Source organism: Natator depressus, chromosome 7, assembly GCF_965152275.1.
Source record: "Natator depressus isolate rNatDep1 chromosome 7, rNatDep2.hap1, whole genome shotgun sequence".
Taxonomy (NCBI): domain Eukaryota; kingdom Metazoa; phylum Chordata; order Testudines; family Cheloniidae; genus Natator; species Natator depressus.
In genome coordinates this window covers 47,194,156-47,214,657 of record NC_134240.1, presented here as the reverse complement: position 1 = coordinate 47,214,657, position 20,502 = coordinate 47,194,156, and the positions used below count along the sequence as shown (strand labels likewise).

General features: G+C 47.6%; 1 protein-coding gene across 2 annotated transcripts in view; it reads right to left on the bottom strand.

The window, feature by feature from the left end:
- Positions 1-20,502, bottom strand: part of CACNA2D2 (calcium voltage-gated channel auxiliary subunit alpha2delta 2) — a 598,846-nt gene that overhangs the window by 307,558 nt on the left and 270,786 nt on the right. The window lies entirely within an intron of this gene.

The following is a 20,502-nucleotide window of genomic DNA, read 5'->3' as shown; positions in this document are numbered from 1 at the left end:
GATCCTAAACAAAGTGAAATAGCAAAAATCTTTCATTTTTCTGCTACACTTCTCATGCCATTAAAACCAAGCTGGTGGTCACCTCTTCCCGGCCAAATGCAAAATTACTCCCAAGGGGAAATACAGCATATCACCTGCCAAGCCTGGAGAAAGGACAGATCCTCTGGAAAAATCCTATTGCTCTGCTAAAGGAGATGAAACCCAGTTCATGCAAGTATGGTACCCAGTTTACCGATTGTGGAATTCAACTAATATAAAATCACCATATGAAAAAATACACTGATAAGTTACTTGGGTATTCCTTCCATAATCACCATAGCAAATCTGACCTGCACAGGATATTTCAATTTTGCCCTGTATTAATAAAACACTGTAGACCCCATTTATATAGCTCTGTGGATTTGCGAACACCTAACATACTCTGTGCGTGTATCAGTAACATCCCTACCCTTCCTGCTTTACAGTAGTGGATCCTTCTCTTTTTCCTGTTTATTGCGTTATTGAAAATAAACACTAATATGCATAAGAGTTCACCCTCCTGCTGGTCAACAATAGCAAACGTGCTCTGACAGAAGTTATGCATTCCTGTCGACATCCACCGGGTGGACAATGAAGTAAACAAGAGGCCACCCAGAAAGGTTTCTGCTTTACAAGAAACATCAGGATGGTGCACGGATGCTAGATGCCTAATGCCTGCCTGGCACCTGGAAGGTCAATGACAAATCACACAGAAGTACTCCGTGAAGGGCTGCAGACCGGCCAACCCCAAACAGGCCCCCAAAGACCGTGAGCTTGACCTACAAATCATGAGATATAAACAATTATAAATTTCTCGGCATGAAACGCTTGAGGATGGGTCATGTTTTCAAGCTTTTCTCTACAATCAGGAGGTCTAGAAACTTACTTCTTTTTCCTAATGCAAACTGAGATTCTTAGGAATGACCTCATTCTAGCAGCTGAGCTTTAAGAAAAACACCAACGCCACAAGAGGTGATAATTCTGGCCGACTGACCCATTCCTGGGCTGCCCAGGTCTGTAACTCAGACAGGAACTCACAGGCAGTTCAGTGCCACTTGCATGTTGCCAACAGCTGCTTTAGCATCAGGCTGTGCTTTTCCTACTGGGATAAGATTCTTTGCATCAGGCCCCAGCCCCTTTGTTTGGATGGCAGCTGTTCACTTAACACATTTTTTGCTTCCAATAGAATTCTCAAGGCCCCATTGAGAGAACAGAATTTCCAGGTATATGTAATCCTGCCTCAGTACGAGGAGATGGGCTAGGTGGCCTCTTGAGGTCCCTTCCAGCCCTACATTTCTGAGATTGTCATCATACGGGACCCCGTGAACCACCCTATTCTCATGCTCCTTCTTGGAGCCCCCTCTCCTGTGCATCCTTGCAAAAAGAAAGCTATTACCTTTTCAGATGCAGCTGACACTCCAGTGGAGTGGTGCCTCTAAACTAGTCCTGCACAGTGTGGCATTCCTGAGCTGGGCATGTTATGAGCTTAGCAAGGAATTCCTGCACTGAAGGTGGAATTCACCCATGCACAGATGGCCAGCCCAAGGCATAGGCACCATTCATGTCTTCAGAATAGCACTGACGTTGTCCATTGGACTTGTGTTGGCCTCCTCTGCCCGGGGGTGAATTTCACTGCATCTGCAGAGTCAGGGTAGCAGTGAGGGGTATGCAGTCAAATCAAATCCAGTTTTCAGGGGATGTTTTAAACAAGGTACTTCTCCACAACAACTAGTTCCTGCTAAATTTCAGCTCAATAGCTGCTACCAATAAGTCATTTTTCATAACCACACTCAAAAATGGCAGAACCAATTTGGCTCAGACTTTCAGAAACATAAAAATAAAATCATTCCCCTCTAGGCAGCAACCAAGCCTAGGAAATAAGAGGGGAAAGTTTCATAGAGTTGTAAGTGGCTGGTTACAGGGGGCTAAAACAAAAGTCGTTATATAAGTAATGCCAGCAGTGGCTGCCTCTCCAGCTACCATCAGGATTATTACTACTCCACGCTCATTTCTCTTTAGCCATGAAATCATTTCTGTTCTCATTGCAGAGTCAGCTTCAATTACTGTCTGGGATAGCTAAGCCTTGGCATGCTCGCACCCACCAGCAGTTGCGTAGAAGGAATGATCATGCTATTGTGCACATGGCGGGAGGGGGACACCCAGTCATCCCCCAATAAATGTCAGCAAGGGTGACACATAAGGGCGTTGCATTATCTCCTAAGCTCTCCAACAGGCCCTTGTGCTGCAGTCGCTGCTCCACCCCCTTTGTGTTAAGTGCTGTTGGAGAAGTGAATGGTATCAGCTTAAAGCTTCCAACAGGAGGGGAGTGACAATGACTGACCTGTCATAAGCAAGAGCTGCCTGATGTCTGTGCGTGTGTGGGGGGGGGGAGGGCTCGCTGAGAATTGTGTTTTGATTTTCACAAGAGCACAGTAATTGCTTTAATTGAGGAGAACAAATAAATCTGCTTTGTGCCTTTCTGAGTGTTATTTTAATACCACTGGCATTGTAATAAGACATCAGCTGTTTGGAGCGTCTACGCTTTCACGTTCCCAACAGCTGGGGCTCCTCATTGCATTACCAGCCAGCATTACAGTTCAGAGCCAGATCTCACGCGCCTTGCTCATGGGACCAACTACACTGACTTCAGTGGGACCACTCGAGGCAGGCCAGCAGAGTTTGACCCTGCAGATCTAGCCGTGGCTCCCCTTATGAACTTTTATTTCCAGGGATCTGGAATTGGCCTGAGCCATTTGTTCTGCGAATCAGAGTGCTGGTACTCAGTACTTGATGGGCAGCCATATAGACTGAACTCCTCCACCATACCTACAGCAGGTACCGCATGGCCAAGCTTCCCCTCCCCACACCACCTCGCCTCCAGGAGCCAGAGGCGGATTTAGTCATCATGGCTCACACAGAGTGGAATTCGCTCCTGAGAACAAGGCCTTGGCACCGCATAAGCCATCATCCTAGAGCATGAGTGGGATGGAAATTGTGCATAGGTTGAATGCTGGCCTTCAGAATGGGGGCAAATTTTACCCTATATCCATAGCCCCCCTGCCGGCACCGCCAAGGGCCCCAGGTGTAAAGGTCCCTGGATGTACACACATTCCCTCCATCGCAGAGCTAAGGCTGCTGAAGTTCAAATCCCACTCACCTAAGTTTCTAAAAATCAAAGAAACTACCAAGTAATTGACTAAGTTCCCCCTGACACACACACACTCACACTCTCCCCTTCCTCATTTCTCCTCATCTGGCTCACCACCACCCCATCTCTTCTCACAACACACATGCACCTCCAGCACTCCCTGTAGTAAACGGTAGGTGGAGTGGGGAGCACATTTCAGGCACCGATCCCTCAACACAGAGGCACTGGGGTCTGCCTGGCACATAGCATGGCTGCTGTCCCCACCACTCCAGGCTTGCCCCCTATGCTGGCCTGCACATCCCCACTTGTCTTTCTCTCCCCTTCAAAACTCCACTTGATCCTTCATGCTCCCAAAGCCCTGATGCCCTCGTCCCTCCTCCAGAGTCACCTCACTCCCTACTCCTAGCCCCTGATGTCCAGCCAGCCTCTGTGACCATCACCCATAGCCACTGAGGAGTGGAGCTGAGGCTCAGGGAGGCAGGCTGTCCGGGGCACCAAAGGCAGACAGCTGATGGAACATGCCAGTTCCTTTGGCTGCTCCTTGCAGAGATCACATAGGTCACAAGAAGTGAGAGCTTTATGTGTGATATTTTAAAAATGGTCTGTGTCCAAGCTGGCATCCAGATCTAGGTGCGGCTGGACCCATATGTGAGAGAGAAATTTACAGGGATCGTGGCTGTTGAGCTAGAGAAGCCCAAAACCGCCCAAGCTGGTCAGGGCAACATTAGCATGTTTTAAATGTTTGTTCTGCAAAGGGAGGCAGAGTGAAGGATCCTGGGAGGGCAGGGCTGGGCCTGCAGGAAGGGTCATGTGGCTAGAGGATAACTAAGGAGGGATACGAGTCGACAACCAGTGACAAGCAACTGCCCGGCAGCCACACCAGGAGCCAAAGGGGGCATTTCTCAGAGGCAGGTACAGTTTCTCCAGCAGCATAGGTGCAGCACCACCCCTTTACAGGGGGCAGCCTGAGTTCTCCCCCACATACACTCTGCCAGCTCTTCTGGCTGATGCGGGGTGGTGAGGCCATAGACCCTTCCTGCTCCCTTTGGGGTATCCAGCACTAAAGAGCATTAGCATGGGATGAAATTTCATAGTGCAAAGTGCACGGTCAGGCGGTTAGGGACTAACAAGAATTTTTGCTATAAGCTGGGGACGTATCAGTTAGAAGTGACAGAAGAGGAGAAAGACCTATGTGTATTCGTTGGTCACGGGATGCCTATGAGCCGCTGATGTGATGCGGCCATGAAAAAGGCTAATTCAGTCGTAGAATGCATCAGGCGAGGTATTTCCGGTAGAGACAGGGAGGTGTTAGTACCGTTACACAAGGCACTGGGGAGATCTCATCTGGGATACTCTGTGCAATTCTGGCCTTCCATGTCTAAGAAAGATGAATTGAAACTGGAACAGGTGCAGAGAAGGGCTACTAGGATGATCCGAGGAATGGAAAACCTACCTTATGAGAGGCAGCTCAAAGAGCTTGGCTTGTTTAGCCTAACCAAATGAAGGCTGAGGAGAGATAGGATTGCTCTCTATAAATACATCAGAGAGATAAATACCAGGGAGAGAGAGGAGTTATTTACGTTTAGTGCCAATGTTGACACAAGAACAAACAGCCATCAATAAATTTAACCTTGCAGTTAGATAGGTTTCTGACATTCAGAGGAGTGAAGTTTTGGAGCAGCCTTCCAAGGGGAGCAGTGGGGGCAAAAACCCTAACTGGCTTCAAGACTGAGCTTGATAAGTTAATGGAGGGGATGGTAAGATGAGACTGCCTACAATGGCATGTAGCTGATCTGTGACTGCTAGCAGCAAATATCTCCAATGGCGAGTGGTGGGACACTAGAGGGGGAGGGCTCTGAGTTATTACAGAGAATTGTTTCCCAGGTGTCTGGCTGCTGGGTCTTGCTCACATGCTCAGGGTCTAACTGATCGCCATATCTGGGGTCGGGAAGGAACTTTTCCCCTGGGTCAGATTGGCAAAGACTCTGGGGGGTTTTCATCTTCCTCTGCAGCACGGGGCACAGGTCACTTACAGGTTTAAACTAGTGTAAATGATGGATTCTCTGTAACTTGAAGTCTTTAAACCACAGAATCATAGAATCATAGAATATCAGGGTTGGAAGGGACCTCAGGAGGTCATCTAGTCCAACCCCCTGCTCAAAGCAGGACCAATCCCCAATTAAATCATCCCAGCCAGGGCTTTGTCAAGCCTGACCTTAAAAACTTCTAAGGAAGGAGATTCTACCACTTCCCTAGGTAACGCATTCCAGTGTTTCACCACCCTCCTACTGAAAAAGTTTTTCCTAATATCCAACCTAAACCTCCCCCACTGCAACTTGAGACCATTACTCCTTGTCCTGTCCTCTTCTACCACTGAGAATAGTCTAGAACCATCCTCTCTGGAACCACCTCTCAGGTAGCTGAAAGCAGCTATCAAATCCCCCCTCATTCTTCTCTTCTGCAGACTAAACAATCCCAGTTCCCTCAGCCTCTCCTCATAAGTCATGTGTTCCAGACCCCTAATCATTTTTGTTGCCCTTCGCTGGACTCTCTCCAATTTATCCACATCCTTCTTGTAGTGTGGGGCCCAAAACTGGACACAGTACTCCAGATGAGGCCTCACCAATGTCGAATAGAGGGGAACGATCACGTCCCTTGATCTGCTCGCTATGCCCCTACTTATACATCCCAAAATGCCATTGGCCTTCTTGGCAACAAGGGCACACTGCTGACTCATATCCAGCTTCTCGTCCACTGTCACCCCTAGGTCCTTTTCCGCAGAACTGCTGCCTAGCCATTCGGTCCCTAGTCTGTAGCTGTGCATTGGATTCTTCCGTCCTAAGTGCAGGACCCTGCACTTATCCTTATTGAACCTCATCAGGTTTCTTTTGGCCCAATCCTCCAATTTGTCTAGGTCCCTCTGTATCCTATCTCTGCCCTCCAGCATATCTACCACTCCTCCCAGTTTAGTATCATCCGCAAATTTGCTGAGAGTGCAATCCACACCATCCTCCAGATCATTTATGAAGATATTGAACAAAACCGGCCCCAGGACCGACCCCTGGGGCACTCCACTTGACACCGGCTGCCAACTAGACATGGAACCATTGATCACTACCCGTTGAGCCCGACAATCTAGCCAACTTTCTACCCACCTTATAGTACATTCATCCAGCCCATACTTCTTTAACTTGCTGACAAGAATACTGTGGGAGACCGTGTCAAAAGCTTTGCTAAAGTCAAGAAACAATACATCCACTGCTTTCCCTTCATCCACAGAATTAGTAATCTCATCATAGAAGGCGATTAGATTAGTCAGGCATGACCTTCCCTTGGTGAATCCATGCTGACTGTTCCTGATCACTTTCCTCTCATGTAAGTGCTTCAGGATTGATTCCTTGAGGACCTGCTCCATGATTTTTCCGGGGACTGAGGTGAGGCTGACTGGCTTGTAGTTCTCAGGATCCTCCTTCTTCCCTTTTTTAAAGATTGGCACTACATTAGTCTTTTTCCAGTCATCTGGGACTTCCCCCGTTCGCCACGAGTTTTCAAAGATAATGGCCAATGGCTCTGCAATCACATCCGCCAATTCCTTTAGCACTCTCGGATGCAACTCGTCCGGCCCCATGGACTTGTGCACGTCCAGCTTTTCTAAATAGTCCCTAACCACCTCTTTCTCCACAGAGGGCTGGCCATCTACTCCCCATGTTGCGATGCCCAGCGCAGCAGTCTGGGAGCTGTCCTTGTTAGTGAAGACAGAGGCAAAAAAAGCATTGAGCACATTAGCTTTTTCCACATCCTCTGTCACTAGGTTGCCTCCCTCATTCAGTAAGGGGCCCACACTTTCCTTGGCTTTCTTCTTGTTGCCAACATACCATGATTTGAGGACTTCAATAACTCGGCCAGAGGTTAAGGGTCTGTTACAGGAGCGGGCAGGTGAGGTTCTGTGGTCTGCAATGTGCAGGAGGTCAGACTAGGTGATCACAATGGTCCCTGCTCGCCTTGGAGTCTATGAGTCCAACCCTCAGCCTTTGCATGCAGACAGTGCAAGTGGCAGCCCCTGTGTAAGGATACCAGGGGCAGATGTTTGCTGATGCCCCTGGTCAGGACCAAGTACACTCTGGTTCCAGGAAGCAGGAGGCACTGTGCAGCGGGATTGTGAGGAGCCATTAATGAGGAATAAAGGGATGAAACTGGGCAAAGAAAATTTAGAAGAGTAGGGAGAAAACTGGTAATAGTGAGATCAGTGAAACAGCGTCCCCAGGAAGCGGTAGATGCTCTAACACTGGAGACATTGAAAACTAGACTGGACAAAGCACAGAGCATCATAACAAAGGGTAGAGTCTTGCACTGGCCGGGGGGTGGGCTGGCTGGCTGATCTCTACAGCTCTCCCATCACTACAATACTTTGATAATTGTACCTAGAGACCCTGATAATCTATTAGGTAAATTATAGGTTTCATTTCTGAAAGTCCATTATTATTAGGGTGACCAGATGTCCTGATTTTATAGGGACAGTTGTGATTTTTGGGTCTTTTTCTTATATAGGCTTCTATTACCCTCCACCCCCGTCCCGATTTTTCACACTTGCTGTCTGGTCACCCTAATTATTATGAATATACACAGTTACAATGTACGAAGGCTTCTGGTGTTTGTCTTTTCCCCGGGCTCTGAAATCACTGGCAGCGATGGATGTTATCCTTGGAAAATTCAATCCCTGGCCCAAAGTTTTAAAACAAGGAGATGGAAAGAGACTAATGAAGTGAAGTGAAATTTGTAACACGGATCTGTTCAAACCTTACAGTTGTCTAAACACTAATTGAGTGCCCCTACTTGACTGAGCGGAAGGCAGCAACGTCGGGCTGATGCAGGCATGTTTTGAAAACCTGGCGTGGGTCAATGAAATACTGCTTCTATTATGAACATCTGGCCTTGGTGGGTGATAACAGCTTATGAAGAGTTTGTGTGAGAAGAGGAAGTTACTCAACTTGTGCAGTAATGAAGGTTCTTCAAGATGTGGGTCACTAGTTCCTGCGGTGGAGCACCCATAGGGACATGACTCAAAGAAAAACTCTTGCCTTAACAAAAACGGACGGCAGTATTCTATGTCAAACACCCCAAACACTGCAACAACGCGACTGAGAGCTGTGATCTTTGGCTGCCCAGTTACCCAAGAAGCACTACTGTGGGCAGTGGCATCAGGGTGTGTTACTGAACAACACACGCCTGCAGCAGCACGGCAGTGGGCTGTAGCATTTGGCAGCACCGTTGTACAATAATGCAGTAAGTTCATAATACATTTTAAAAAGAACGGTTTAACATACCCGTTTTTTTCCAGCCTAGGATGTTTCTCTACAACACGCTCATTGCAGAGCAGTTGTGGTTCCTTGCGCTGCTCACAGGTTGAGGGTAAGAAAGCTACTTGCATGGCCATTTGCACAGGCGGTGAGTTTCCTTAATCTCTGCCCTCCTGTCCAGCTCTGGAAACTGAGTGACTTAATAATGGTTGCACAGCGCATTTGGGTCAAAGCCCTACCTGTCATCTGTCCTTGGCTACGGAGACATTGACTCCTGCCTCCAATCCACCCATGACACCAGCCTCCGTCGCCTAGTTGTTACATTTTCCAACAAGCCCCTTTGTGCTTTCTCCCATGCTATCCCTCACACTTGGGAGGAGCTCCCCATAAATGTCCACAGAGCTCCCTTATTATCCTCCTTCAACGCCTCTTATCCTATGCCGTGATGCCTACGAAATACTGGACACTGGCTAGGGCTGCTGGGGTGCAGAGACCGTCAACTACCATGCTGATCAACATTGTCTTGTCAGACTATGAGCTGTTTGAGGCAGGGACTGTCTTTTTGTTCTGTTTGTACAGCACCAAGCACCAGAGGTCCTGGTCTAGGACTAGGGCTCCCATGCGCTACTGTAATACACCTAATAGCAATACAAACGTACAGCACCTAGCACCATGGAGTTCTGGTCCATGACTGGGGCACCTATGTGCTACAGTAATACATCTAATTGCAAGTAAAATATTCAGCGCCAAACACCATGGGGTCCTGGTCCAGGACTGGGGCTCCTATGCACTACCATAATACCTCTACTAGTAATAAAAGTGTGCTGCACCTAGCACAATGGGGTCCTGGTCCATGATGGGAGCTCTCAGACTGTACCACAATACAAACAACAACCACCTTTCCTGACAGGCAGTCCTGAGCTCTGACTACACACGCAACCTTCCTTCTGGAGCTTGCAAAGCTTAGGAGAGAGGGAGATGTGCTCACTTGGATTTTCCCCCCATACTTGGCATTTTCCAGCTTTTACAGCCATTTGACGGTCCTTTAACGTAATTTACCCCATGAGGTTTAATATATGATCAATTTCTGACTTGATTTTTTTTTTAAGATAATTCTCCTGCTTTCTGTTGAAAGTTCAGCTCTGCCCCATTTAACGTATAATTCCTGCCCTGCAGACAGGGTGCTAAAAAAGCTTTGGCGCTAATAAAACCACCTATAATGAGAATTCAGATCCTCCTCCCTCTCCTTTGGCCAGTTTGATTTACTCCCATTCTTACTGTTAATAAAGAGCAACTTAAGCCCAGGGAAACGGATTCGAAGAGCAGCAACTCGCCAGTGAATAGCTATTTCTCATTACTTGTCTTCATTCATTTCCCCTCTAACATGCCACTACTGTATGGGGATTCCATTGTGGAGCCACTCCCTAGCACCTCTGTCAGCGTCGGGGTGCTCTAGATCCATGCCATGCCACAGACCCAGCCTGCCAGCACCACCACGGGGGGTCTCCAAGATCCACTAGAGCTGGGTGGGAAGCTGTTTTCCCATCCCATGAAAACTTCTGAGATTTCAAATATTTTCCCCGTTTCGTATCGGGAGGAACCTGAGACCTTTTAAAGGATTTTGCTAAAATCCAGGGGGGAGAGAGAGAGAATGGCCACAGAATGGCCAGGTGGTGAGGGCACTCACCTGGGATGGGGAGACGCAAGCTGAACCTGATACGGAGCAGGGATTGAACCTGGGTCTCCCACATCCCAGTCAGTGCTCTGGCCACCAGAAATTCAGTGTAACTGATAAACTCCCAAGAGATGTTTTGGTTATGAGAAATTGGCATTTTTCAACAACAAATCCCATTTGTTGAAAATGCCCTGACTCGTTCTAGCTCTCCCACCCGCCTGGCTGCCAGCTCTGATGGACAGGGCTTTTGGTTCCACCGTGATGACTTGCCAAGAGTGCCACAAGTGGGAGAGGAATCAGAATCCATCAGGTGGTTTCAGTGTGTGTCTCAGCAGAGGAGAGACTCAGAAGAACCTTGAATTTCTGTAAAAATGGGCCCGATCCTGTATCCCTTGCTCATGTGACTGCAGATTTGGACTCCAACTTCACAAAAGAAAACAAATTCCAGCTTTGCAAATGTCGGGCCCAATCCTGCATTCATATACGGACTGCAGGGTCAAACCCACTGATACAGAAAATAAAGAGCTTTTAGTGGTTGTCTCTCTGATTAAAGAGTGTATATCATTAAACCTGGAAAAATCAAAACAAATTAACACATTTTTGTTATGGGAAAAAAATGAAGGGGAACAAAACAAAGAGGAAAAAAAATCCCCTAAGGGAAAATCCATCAACTGAAACAAGATTTCACCAACTACATATTTCCTGACCTTTTCCACAGTCATATATTTAGTGTTCCACTGACGAATTTGATAAAAAGAAAGAATTAATAAAATAGATTTCATTTTTTAAAAAAGGTCAGGACATGTGTTACTGGGAAAAACTCATTTAGGTTTGTATCTTCCATCTCTCGAAAGCTGGAACCTCGCTCCCCTTCTACCCCCGCTCCCCAACCAGAGGACCTTTTGGCAAGCTGTGGATTGAAGTCATTGATTTTCATTTGTTTGCACCACTGCATTCAGAGCTTGGTCTATTTTGTTTTTCCTTTCCCAGACAAGCTCTGATTCAGTCACCAGGAATCACTCAGAGGAGGAGATAAACGCTTGGGAGAAGCCAGTAACTAGTGGGATGTAGCAGATATAGCACAGGAATGCAGCCAATCACAAATGAGATTCAGGAAAAAAACAAACTTGGAAGCAATCTGTTACCCCAGAGGTATAGCCACTGAACATGGGTTTGCCACCAGCAACTGGGCAAACTGGTAACAAGAGGCACACAGCAAAGAGGGGGTTTGCAAACAATAACTGAGGTGCAGCACAAACACTGAGATGCACCCAACAGTAACTGAAGAATAGTATGTTAACACGAGGGTGAAATGCAATAACATTGATGGCTCATTACATACCCTAATGGAAATCCCAGGAGGCACCATTAAAATCCTTCCAGCTGATCTCTATTGGTTTCTACTTTGTTTCAGTTGACATCTACTGGAAGACGATGTAAGCTCTGTAAGCAACCAACCAATAGAGCTGCTGCTACATTCCAGAATCTAGTAGGCCAACCAGAATCAGATGAATCTTGGAATTTCCTTTAGGATAAGACCAGCAAGGATAACAGCAAAGCACCCCTGTAAAGTTTATAGCTGCTGATTACTGCAACCAGGCAAAAGTGCCTCTTTCTATTCACAGATTTTAAGACCAGAAGGGACTATTAGACCATCTAATCTGACCTCTTGTATAACCAGGCCAGAGAACCTCACCCAGTTATCTCTGTATTGAGCCCAATAATTTGTATTTGACTAACACAACATCAGCATCTCCATTATCCACTCCATGTTGGTTTAGTACCTTGGCTGCTTTGAAACATGCTGGATTGATACCTGGCACACACACTTGTCTGCCCAAAGGAGATTTCCCCCGCATCCTACAGAAGTACTTAAATCAGTTCTGCCATGTTTGATTTAGAGATTGCCAACAGCAAACGGAGCGAAACAGACTTTCCAGGGAAGCACTTCGGAGCTAACCTGCTGACCAAAACTGTTTGTAAAAATTAAAATATTTCCCACTGGCTCTTTTTCATGGGGCTACTAGTTTCTGATATTTCAAAAAAACTTTGGGGGAAAAAAGCCCAAACAAAACCCTTTCACAATATAAGCCACAGATATTCATGTTTGTAAATTGGCTGCTCAGCGAGTAGACTTTTCCTAACTTTTCCCCCCTTTACCATTTTCTGATATTTTTTATTGAACAACAAAATATAATTAATCAAAGTTAGCAAAAAAAATTACCCTGATAACATCATACCAAGTTATTACAAGGCGACAATGGGGGCCAATTACAGTATCTAGTCCTTTATACAGTACTGCAGCCAGGATGATTCAAAGCAAATACTCACAATGAATGGAGATGAGCTTATTAATCAGAACATTAGTATAAGTGAATATAATGCCTGCCATTCAGATTGTATATTTATCTCTGTGGTTCATACAGTCGGCTGGAGAGATTGGAAAGGAGAGTCAGAAAGAGGGTGGGATGGAGAGAAAAGACCAGGTGCAGACTGCAAGGAAAGAACCTGCTCCCTCTATACAGGATCTCCGGAACAGTGGTATATTTCAGACGATCCCACTGATTGAAGCCCACCCAGGCGCGATTACAATTTGGGAACCCAGAGAAGAATGTCATGCCAAGTTTTTGACTGAGTTGTCAGGGACAGAATTACATTTGTATTCTAATTAGGTAAAAATGGTAGGATGACAAAGTGGCTTCAGCTAGATGCGTACACACACACACGCATGTGATCACAGACCTGCATCAACCTGATTCATCAGCGTCCCCAGCATATGTAACACTAAGAACCCACTGATAAGACACTTTGAGAGTAGTCAGCAAAAACTCCAATCAGACACAGTTTTACTTGTTACCTTCACATAAGCTGTGTCCGGTTACTAGGTTGGAATCTAGTGCGTGTGCTCCAATCAGTTGCACATGTGGCACTTGGTCTTGCTACACTGTCAGGCGCAATGTAAAGCTGTATGTGATGCATCTCACGGGGAGGGAGGGGAATGACACAGCAGCTTGAAGCTGCAGAAGGCGAATTATGATTATTATTCGGACTCTCTGTATGGTCCATAACAATGCACAGGCATGGATGGGGTGTGCCACTCAAACCAGGCTCAAGTGGCCCACGGGCCTCACGCTTGCCATCTCTGGGGTGAATTTTCCCTGGAAGGGTTATAAGGCCAGGTTTTAATGAGGGGGTTTCTCAGGTCGTAGCAGCCGGCAGGACGCAATAAAATACCAAGTTCTAGTGTGAGATGGTAACATTTCTGACCACACGTAAGTGACTTAGGGATTATGGGGAAAATTTTCCAATGTCCCTCTCTGCTGGCATATTTGTGCAAAGAGATGGGCCTCAATCAAAGCTAAGGCATCAAATACAAATGACAGGTCGTGGCTTGGAAAGCCCGTCCTGGGCTACCTATCATCTCGTCTGCACTGTTGAGCTGTCAGCCCCAGGTCCTGCTCTGCCAGAGACACCAGCCTTCACTGCCCATTTGTCGAGCTCACCCATAAGCACCTTCTCATTCTTTCCCACACACGGAAGAAGCTGATCATAAAATATCCGTAAGGCCATTGTACAACCCTCCTTTACTTCTCTCCTCTAGGCCCACTAGACACTCGGTAGCGGTTAGGCAGCAGGCATGCTGCGACCGCTGCTTACCAGGTGGGTTAGAATGGTCTCACTGGTACCTTGCACTCCCCCGTCTCCCTGTTGTACTGGACTGTTGGTGAAGCTGTCAGCTTTCTGTCCTGTGTTTGTTTAGTGCTTAGCACAGTGGGGCTCTGATTCCTAACTGGGGCCACTAGACACTACTGTAATACAAATAAAGGAAAGGACTCTGGCCCCAGCCTCTCTGGCCAGGCCCCTCTCTGGCATGCAGCTTACAATCCATCGCTCTTTTACTGACCTGCCCAGCTAGGGGCCCAACACTGCACCACAGTGCAGGGCTCCTCCTAAGAGCTGCTGAGTGTCTTCTGCTGGCTTCAGCAGGGGCTCTTGCACCCTACCCAATCTTCACATTTCCAGTTAGTTCTGCCCTTTCTATGGTGACATGGGGGGGGGGGCAATGTTTGTGTCTGGAAGCAGTTTTTAAAGACTCCAGTAGAGTCACGGTGCTGCCTTTCCCACCTCTTTCTGGACACCCCTAACGTGTGATTTCCAATGTGGAGAAGGGAGGGCAGCTCCAGCACTGGAGAAGACACCTGACCTCTAGAGGTGCTCAACCATTGCCCGGTCTCCGACTTGCTCTGCTCCCACCGGAGTCACCAGAAAAACTCCAACTGATTTCAATGGTAGCTGCATCAGGCTAACCCTGGTCCTTTCCATAATCCCACCCTAAGCCTCTCTGGCTCCCGTGAGTTGGAAACATTGTAAAGCTGGGAGGTCTCTCTTGGGACAGGCCTCCCAGACAGGCTGCACTAAGCAACAGCGTGGACCAAGCTGAAAGAGCTTTAGATTCATCCTGATGGGAATCCCCCGCAAGCTGGGCCATAAGGAAACTGGTCTGAAGCACTGTGTTCCAGGAAGGCACTGAGCAGCGTAGTTCTTTTTTGCACTGTTGAGGACTTCCCACCCTTCTCAATCCCACAGGTGGGATTAGTGACCAGAGATAAAGGAGCAATCAGCAGCAGGATCTGATGCGGTTTAGTGGAGGGCAGAAAGCAGTATCCTTTTGCTCCCAGGAGGAGGGGAGCTCAGTTTGATCCATCTGGAGTGCTCTAAATGAGTGCATTATTATTTCTGAGCAGACTAAACGAGGATGGACTGGGAAATTGACTAGTATGAGAGACACATCTGTGAAGGTACGCAACACACCAGGACCAGAGTTAACACCTGTATCCTCTCAACAAGAGTAACCACTGAGACAATGCAGATCTGGAATCCAAAAAACCTTTTCCCCATGCAAAAGATGAACTAATCTGGGTAATAAATGACCTAAAACAATACAGCATGATCCACTAGTATTTATGATGTGTGTATCTAGGATGGAGCTGAATCTCATAATCCAGTGGTGTAGAGGTAAAAGAGGGTAAACTCCATTTACCCTCGACTACACTACAGTCACAATCATCATCATTCCTGAACATTTCCATGCATGGGGCTACCCTGCCACCCTTTTGGAAGGCAAAGCTAAGCTAAGCTAAGCAGAGGGCTCAGTCTAGCCACTGTAGCGTAGATGCTTCCTACAATCGACTGAAGGAGTTTTTCCATCACTGTAGGAAAGCCACCTCTCCAAGAGGCAGTAGCAACTACAGCAGGGGTTAGGTCAACCTCAACTACTGAACTCAGGGCAAGACATTTTTAGAACCCTGAGCGATGTAGGTAGGTCAACCTAAATTTTTGGTGTAGACCAGGCCTAAGAGAATGGAGCAAAAGTTGCAGGACTTCTCTTGTCCATTTCCATTCCCCAGGCTAGTTCTGAGGGTGTTATTGCAGGAAGGCAAGTGTACAGAGACGAGATCTCACTATTGCTCTGAAGGGGGGAGATCTGGGCTCATCCTCGTTTCTGGTGGGATGGTGTTCCCCAGCTTGGGGCCTGCTACCATAGAGTCCCTGTCCCAAGTTCATGTAGCATTCCTAATGCCCACAGCTGCCAGGCGAGTCATGGAGAAAGAGGTGATTCTCTAAGGCACTAAGGGCCCAGATCACCGAGAGCTAAGCCGAGTAGCACCAGCACTGTTGGGTGAATCCAGTGCTGCATAGACAACGCACAGAGAGCACGTGGGCACTGCAGCAATGTGATCTCGTCAGTCTAGCCTATGCAAAACAGCTCCTGCACATTGTCCTAGGTGGGGGTTTCCATGTGGCCTATGCATCCTACCTCAGGATGTTATTACAGTTGAGCCCAGACATGGTGAACTGGTAGATCTCTGTGGTGTAGATCATCATCCAACAAGAAGGGCAACTTCTTGGCCAGCCAAAGACATGAAGAGGCATTTCTCTCTATTACCAAATCTTGGGCACCCCAGAACAGCCAAGAATACAGTGATGATAGCTATCCTGGGTTCTGAGCACTCCCAGATGGCACAGCACCATTGTGACTGGAGCACGAATGACTTAGACAGAGGAAAAGGCAACGGCTTTGGCCAGCTCTACAAAGCATTCCCCTTTTCCCAGGAACATCATCTAAGTGCATCCTGTACATGGGCACTGAGACAACTGCACGGAGGTACTGTGAACATTGGCTGAGCAAGAGAGGTAGAGCTAGGGGTCATCAGCATGGGACTTTCTTTGCTTTAACGAACATTAAGGATATCCAGTCAGGTGCTGTGTGATGCTTTGCTACACAGCCGTGCTCATCTCGAGATGCTGCTCCATACCATAAACCGGTTTTCAGTCCAATTTCTGGATTCGGTGGACCGACCCTGCCAACTTATGTGGGGAATGAGTGCAAATATTTTTCCTGATGGGTGCAATATAAGCAGACAACAAACCGTCTGTAGCTACAACTAGACCATTGACATCTTACACCTGTTTAAACTGTGCTGGGAATATTTTGAGTTATTTTCAAAATAATCACAAGAGTTTTCTCTTTGTACCGAGCAGCTAATTAAATGGATTATAAACAATGTGAAATGATAACATCTTTCACTTCCTGCAACACATCTCATGCTCTTAAAAGTAGTGTGTAAGGGACGTAGAGCTCCGCCTGCTGGCCCAGCCACAGAAGTTCATTAGCAAATATATCTCAAGAGCTACTGTCAATCCTGTTGTCAATTCAGTGATGCCAGTGTGTGAAACGGGAAGTAAACGACGTTTAATGGCTGCTCCTGTACAAAAAACACAAGAAGCAAAACAAAACACCAAATGCAGAAGGAAATCATTAGCAGGTAAATACTGTTATGTCAATTGTAAGCTCTCCAGGCAGAGTGTCTTAGTTATGTTTGCACCGTGCCTAGCACATCAATAACAATTAAAGGCCCGATCCTCCACTGGTGTAAATGAGTGTTTTTCTGCTTCTGAAGAGCCTGCTGCCATATGCACTACATGGTAGGACGCACTTTTAAACTCCAGTCGGCACTTCGGCACCTCTTGCTGAAAAGTGACCTCGTTCCAGTCACCAGCAGCCAGGGAATCCCAGGCTGCAGACTGGTTCCCATCCTGCTCTCGTACCCATTGAACAGTGTGACAAAAACCTTCTCTGCTGAATATTTAAACATGAGGTTTAAAGATTTAAAGCCATGCAAGTCTCCTGGTTTTAGCTGGAGCAGCATTAAAGCAGGCTGGGGAGTTTCCAGAGGTCCCTCACCGCTTTCCACTAGCCTGGATTCTACTCTGAGGTGCAGAGAGGGCAGCTCCCTCCCTGCCGGGGTCACAGCTCAGCACTCGTCAGGAGGACAGCTGATGCCAGTAGAGGGCTCGGGAAGGGGCAGCCGGAATAGTTTCAAGGAGGTTTCTTGATGGGAAGTGCAAAGAAAGGGCTGAAGTGGGTGGGTTTTTTAAAGTTTGTTCTGGAGCAGTGCTGAGTATTTGCTTCTTTCCTGGGGAGCAACCCAAGACAGGAGGCACAAAACCTCACAAAGCAGAGAGGTAGAAATAACATGGGCAATGGAGAGCAACTGACGCCGCAACTAATGATGCATGTCCTAGGAAGACTGAGGAGCCCCTCCCTTCCATCAGTGCTGAGGGACAGGTAACAGCTGGGAAAGTTGCAGATGATGCACCTTCGAGCAGGGATGCCCAGGCCTGCCCAGCGCCTGAAAGACACTAATAAGCCCTAAAGCAGCGACCCAGTGAACAACAGCCAGCAGACCTCACTGGAAACTGACATGCTTGATTCTTAGTGGGTCGCAGGAGGAGGTGCACAGGAAAGAGTTAGCCAAATTGTTGTGTCCTGCCCCCTCTGTGACCCAACGAGAACGCGGGTTTCGGAGAGGCGCTTTCCCACCTGGAGAATTGTCCACAGATTTTAATTTTCACTGGACTCAGCTGGCAGCTGAAATTCATGGGAAATCCTGAGGAGCAAAGTGATCTAAGTAGAGCCCGTAGCACCAGGCTCTCCTCCATGCAGTCTATTCTAGGCAGGTTCTTATGCAGCGTATCAATTGCTGTGGTTATGCAGCATTCATCCAAGCCCTCCAGTATTTAAAAGAAGCCAGTGCAGCCTGTCCATCCATGGACCTGGTGGGGTGCTCTCTTGCTTAGAATCTGCCAGCCATATCAGAGGCATCTCATTCTCACTCACTTTCTTGGGGCACATTCCAGGCTCCCATCTCACACTAGCTAGCCAAGGTCTCTTCCTGCATGGCCAGGGCTCATGGCTTTGAAAGATGAAAGGACCACGCTTCCTGGGCAAAGAGGGAGGGGAGAAAGGAAACCTCTTCCAGCTGCCAGAAGAGACCCAGCTGAGACATTCTCAGGTCCGATTCTCCATAAAGAATGAGCTCTAAGAGGAAGGGCTGTGCCTACGCTTTCTCTGTGCTCCACCACAGAGCAATCTTCTCCAGGCTAATGAATCTAATTGTTTGGACAGCTCCTACCCCTTCCCCTCCTCAGATGTGAGATCTTTCGCCCTCTCCACTGGCCTGTCTCCTTCCCAGGGCTGGAAAGCCTATTTTCCTTCACCAGAGCCAGATCTCCTGCTGCTACAGTAGCTTTGATTCTTTCTTTCGAAGACGTTATTTTTACACTTCTCTTAAAATACAACACTAAGAGAGGCTTCTTGACTATATTAACATTAGGAATCTAATCAGCAATCAGACAGCTCATAATTTTCTGATTAGCTCTGATTATACTCAATCTTTGGGAAAGAAAAAAGAGAATGAGCGACAGAGAGAAAAGGAAAAAAAGGAGGAAAAATATTCTTTGCTCATTTCCTTGTTCTAATTCCCTCGACGAGGGCACGAGTAACCACACTGGCATCTCAGCCATCTCTGGTTAAGCAGGGTGATGCCACAGTGACCTAGTAAATGAAAGCTGCTGAACAAACCACAGTGCTGTCTTGCTTCCTTCTCTTCAGTGGCTTGTGCATAGGGTGAGCAGCTGCTGTCCAGAGGCTTGTCCCAGCAAATAACTCAAGGTATGGATATGAGTGATGGAAGGGAACTTACCCATGAAATTTCCACACAGAGCCTTACCCAACATGCCTGGACCAGTACAACGGAAGCTAAGCTATTTCACCAGCACATTGGACGGAAAGCAAAGGTGGCCAGAAAGACTGGGGCCTAATCAATCCATGTGCAACATACGCAGACTTTCCCTGAAGAGCCACTTGATTCCTTGGTGTGTCTAGGAGCCATCTGCCCATGGCTAGCTTGCCCTCCTGGAGCAATATTTCCAAGGGGAGGCAGGGGAAGACGGTCAAAGCCAGGAATGGGAGTTGGGTGCCTAAAAGCTTTGAAAGTCCCCCCGAACTCCTGCTCCTGACCAATTCCATGGTAACAACCAGGAGAGAGCATCATTTACAGAGGAGAATGCACATAGCAGGAGCAAACTGGGCTCATGGGACTCAATCCTGGACCAGCCCAGAAGGCACTTGCACCTCCTTCTCCATGATTCACCCGCGAATCAAGCACTCCAACTCTGGGACTGTACCTGAGGAGGAGAAACTTCCAAAGTTCCCACCCCTGGTCGCTGATGCATAACCCTATGGGGGCTGCAGAGAGCTCTGGCTGATGGCTTAGCGCTCCGATATTGGAGTATCGGCAGCATGGTCTCGGACCCTGCTCCTCTCACGCTCTGGAGGAGACACAAAGAGGTGGCACTATGTTCTTACTCAGGAAGGAGCTAGTGACATGGCCATTGGCTTGCACTGGTCTGAACGGGAGGGAACGGCTACTTATCCCAAGGAAATCCCAGGGACATTTGGCCTTTCTAAATCGGTACATTGCTGAAAAGCGTCACTGAGGTTGGTGGAGAAAAGGGGAATCCTGGATCCATGGCAGCCAGAGCAGAGGCTCCCTGTCCTGAGTCTTGGAGGTGTGACAAAGAGGTTGAGCCATCTGAGAATTAACACAGGACACGACTGAGTGCCTGGCCGTGCACTCCCATGAACATCTGCAACCCTACGAGATTAGGCCATAGTCCACCTAGTCAAGTATCCCATCTCCTGTCATATTCGATAAGCCCACTGGCCCATCTCCTCTTATATCCTGCTTCTGACATGGGCCATGAAAAGAGCTGATTCTTCAGAGGAAGGAGATTACCCCCCCCCCAAATATACCTAATCAATCATGCACAGCTACACACAGGGGATTCATTTCCAACTGCAGAAAACAATCCACTGATCCTGTGAAGCATGAGATTTGATTATTCATATCATAGTCAGAGCCCGCATTACTATAAATGTTATTAATGGTCACACAATTATCCAGCTGGCTTTTCAAACCTGCCACAGTGTTTCACTCCATGCCCTCCTATAGCGGTGA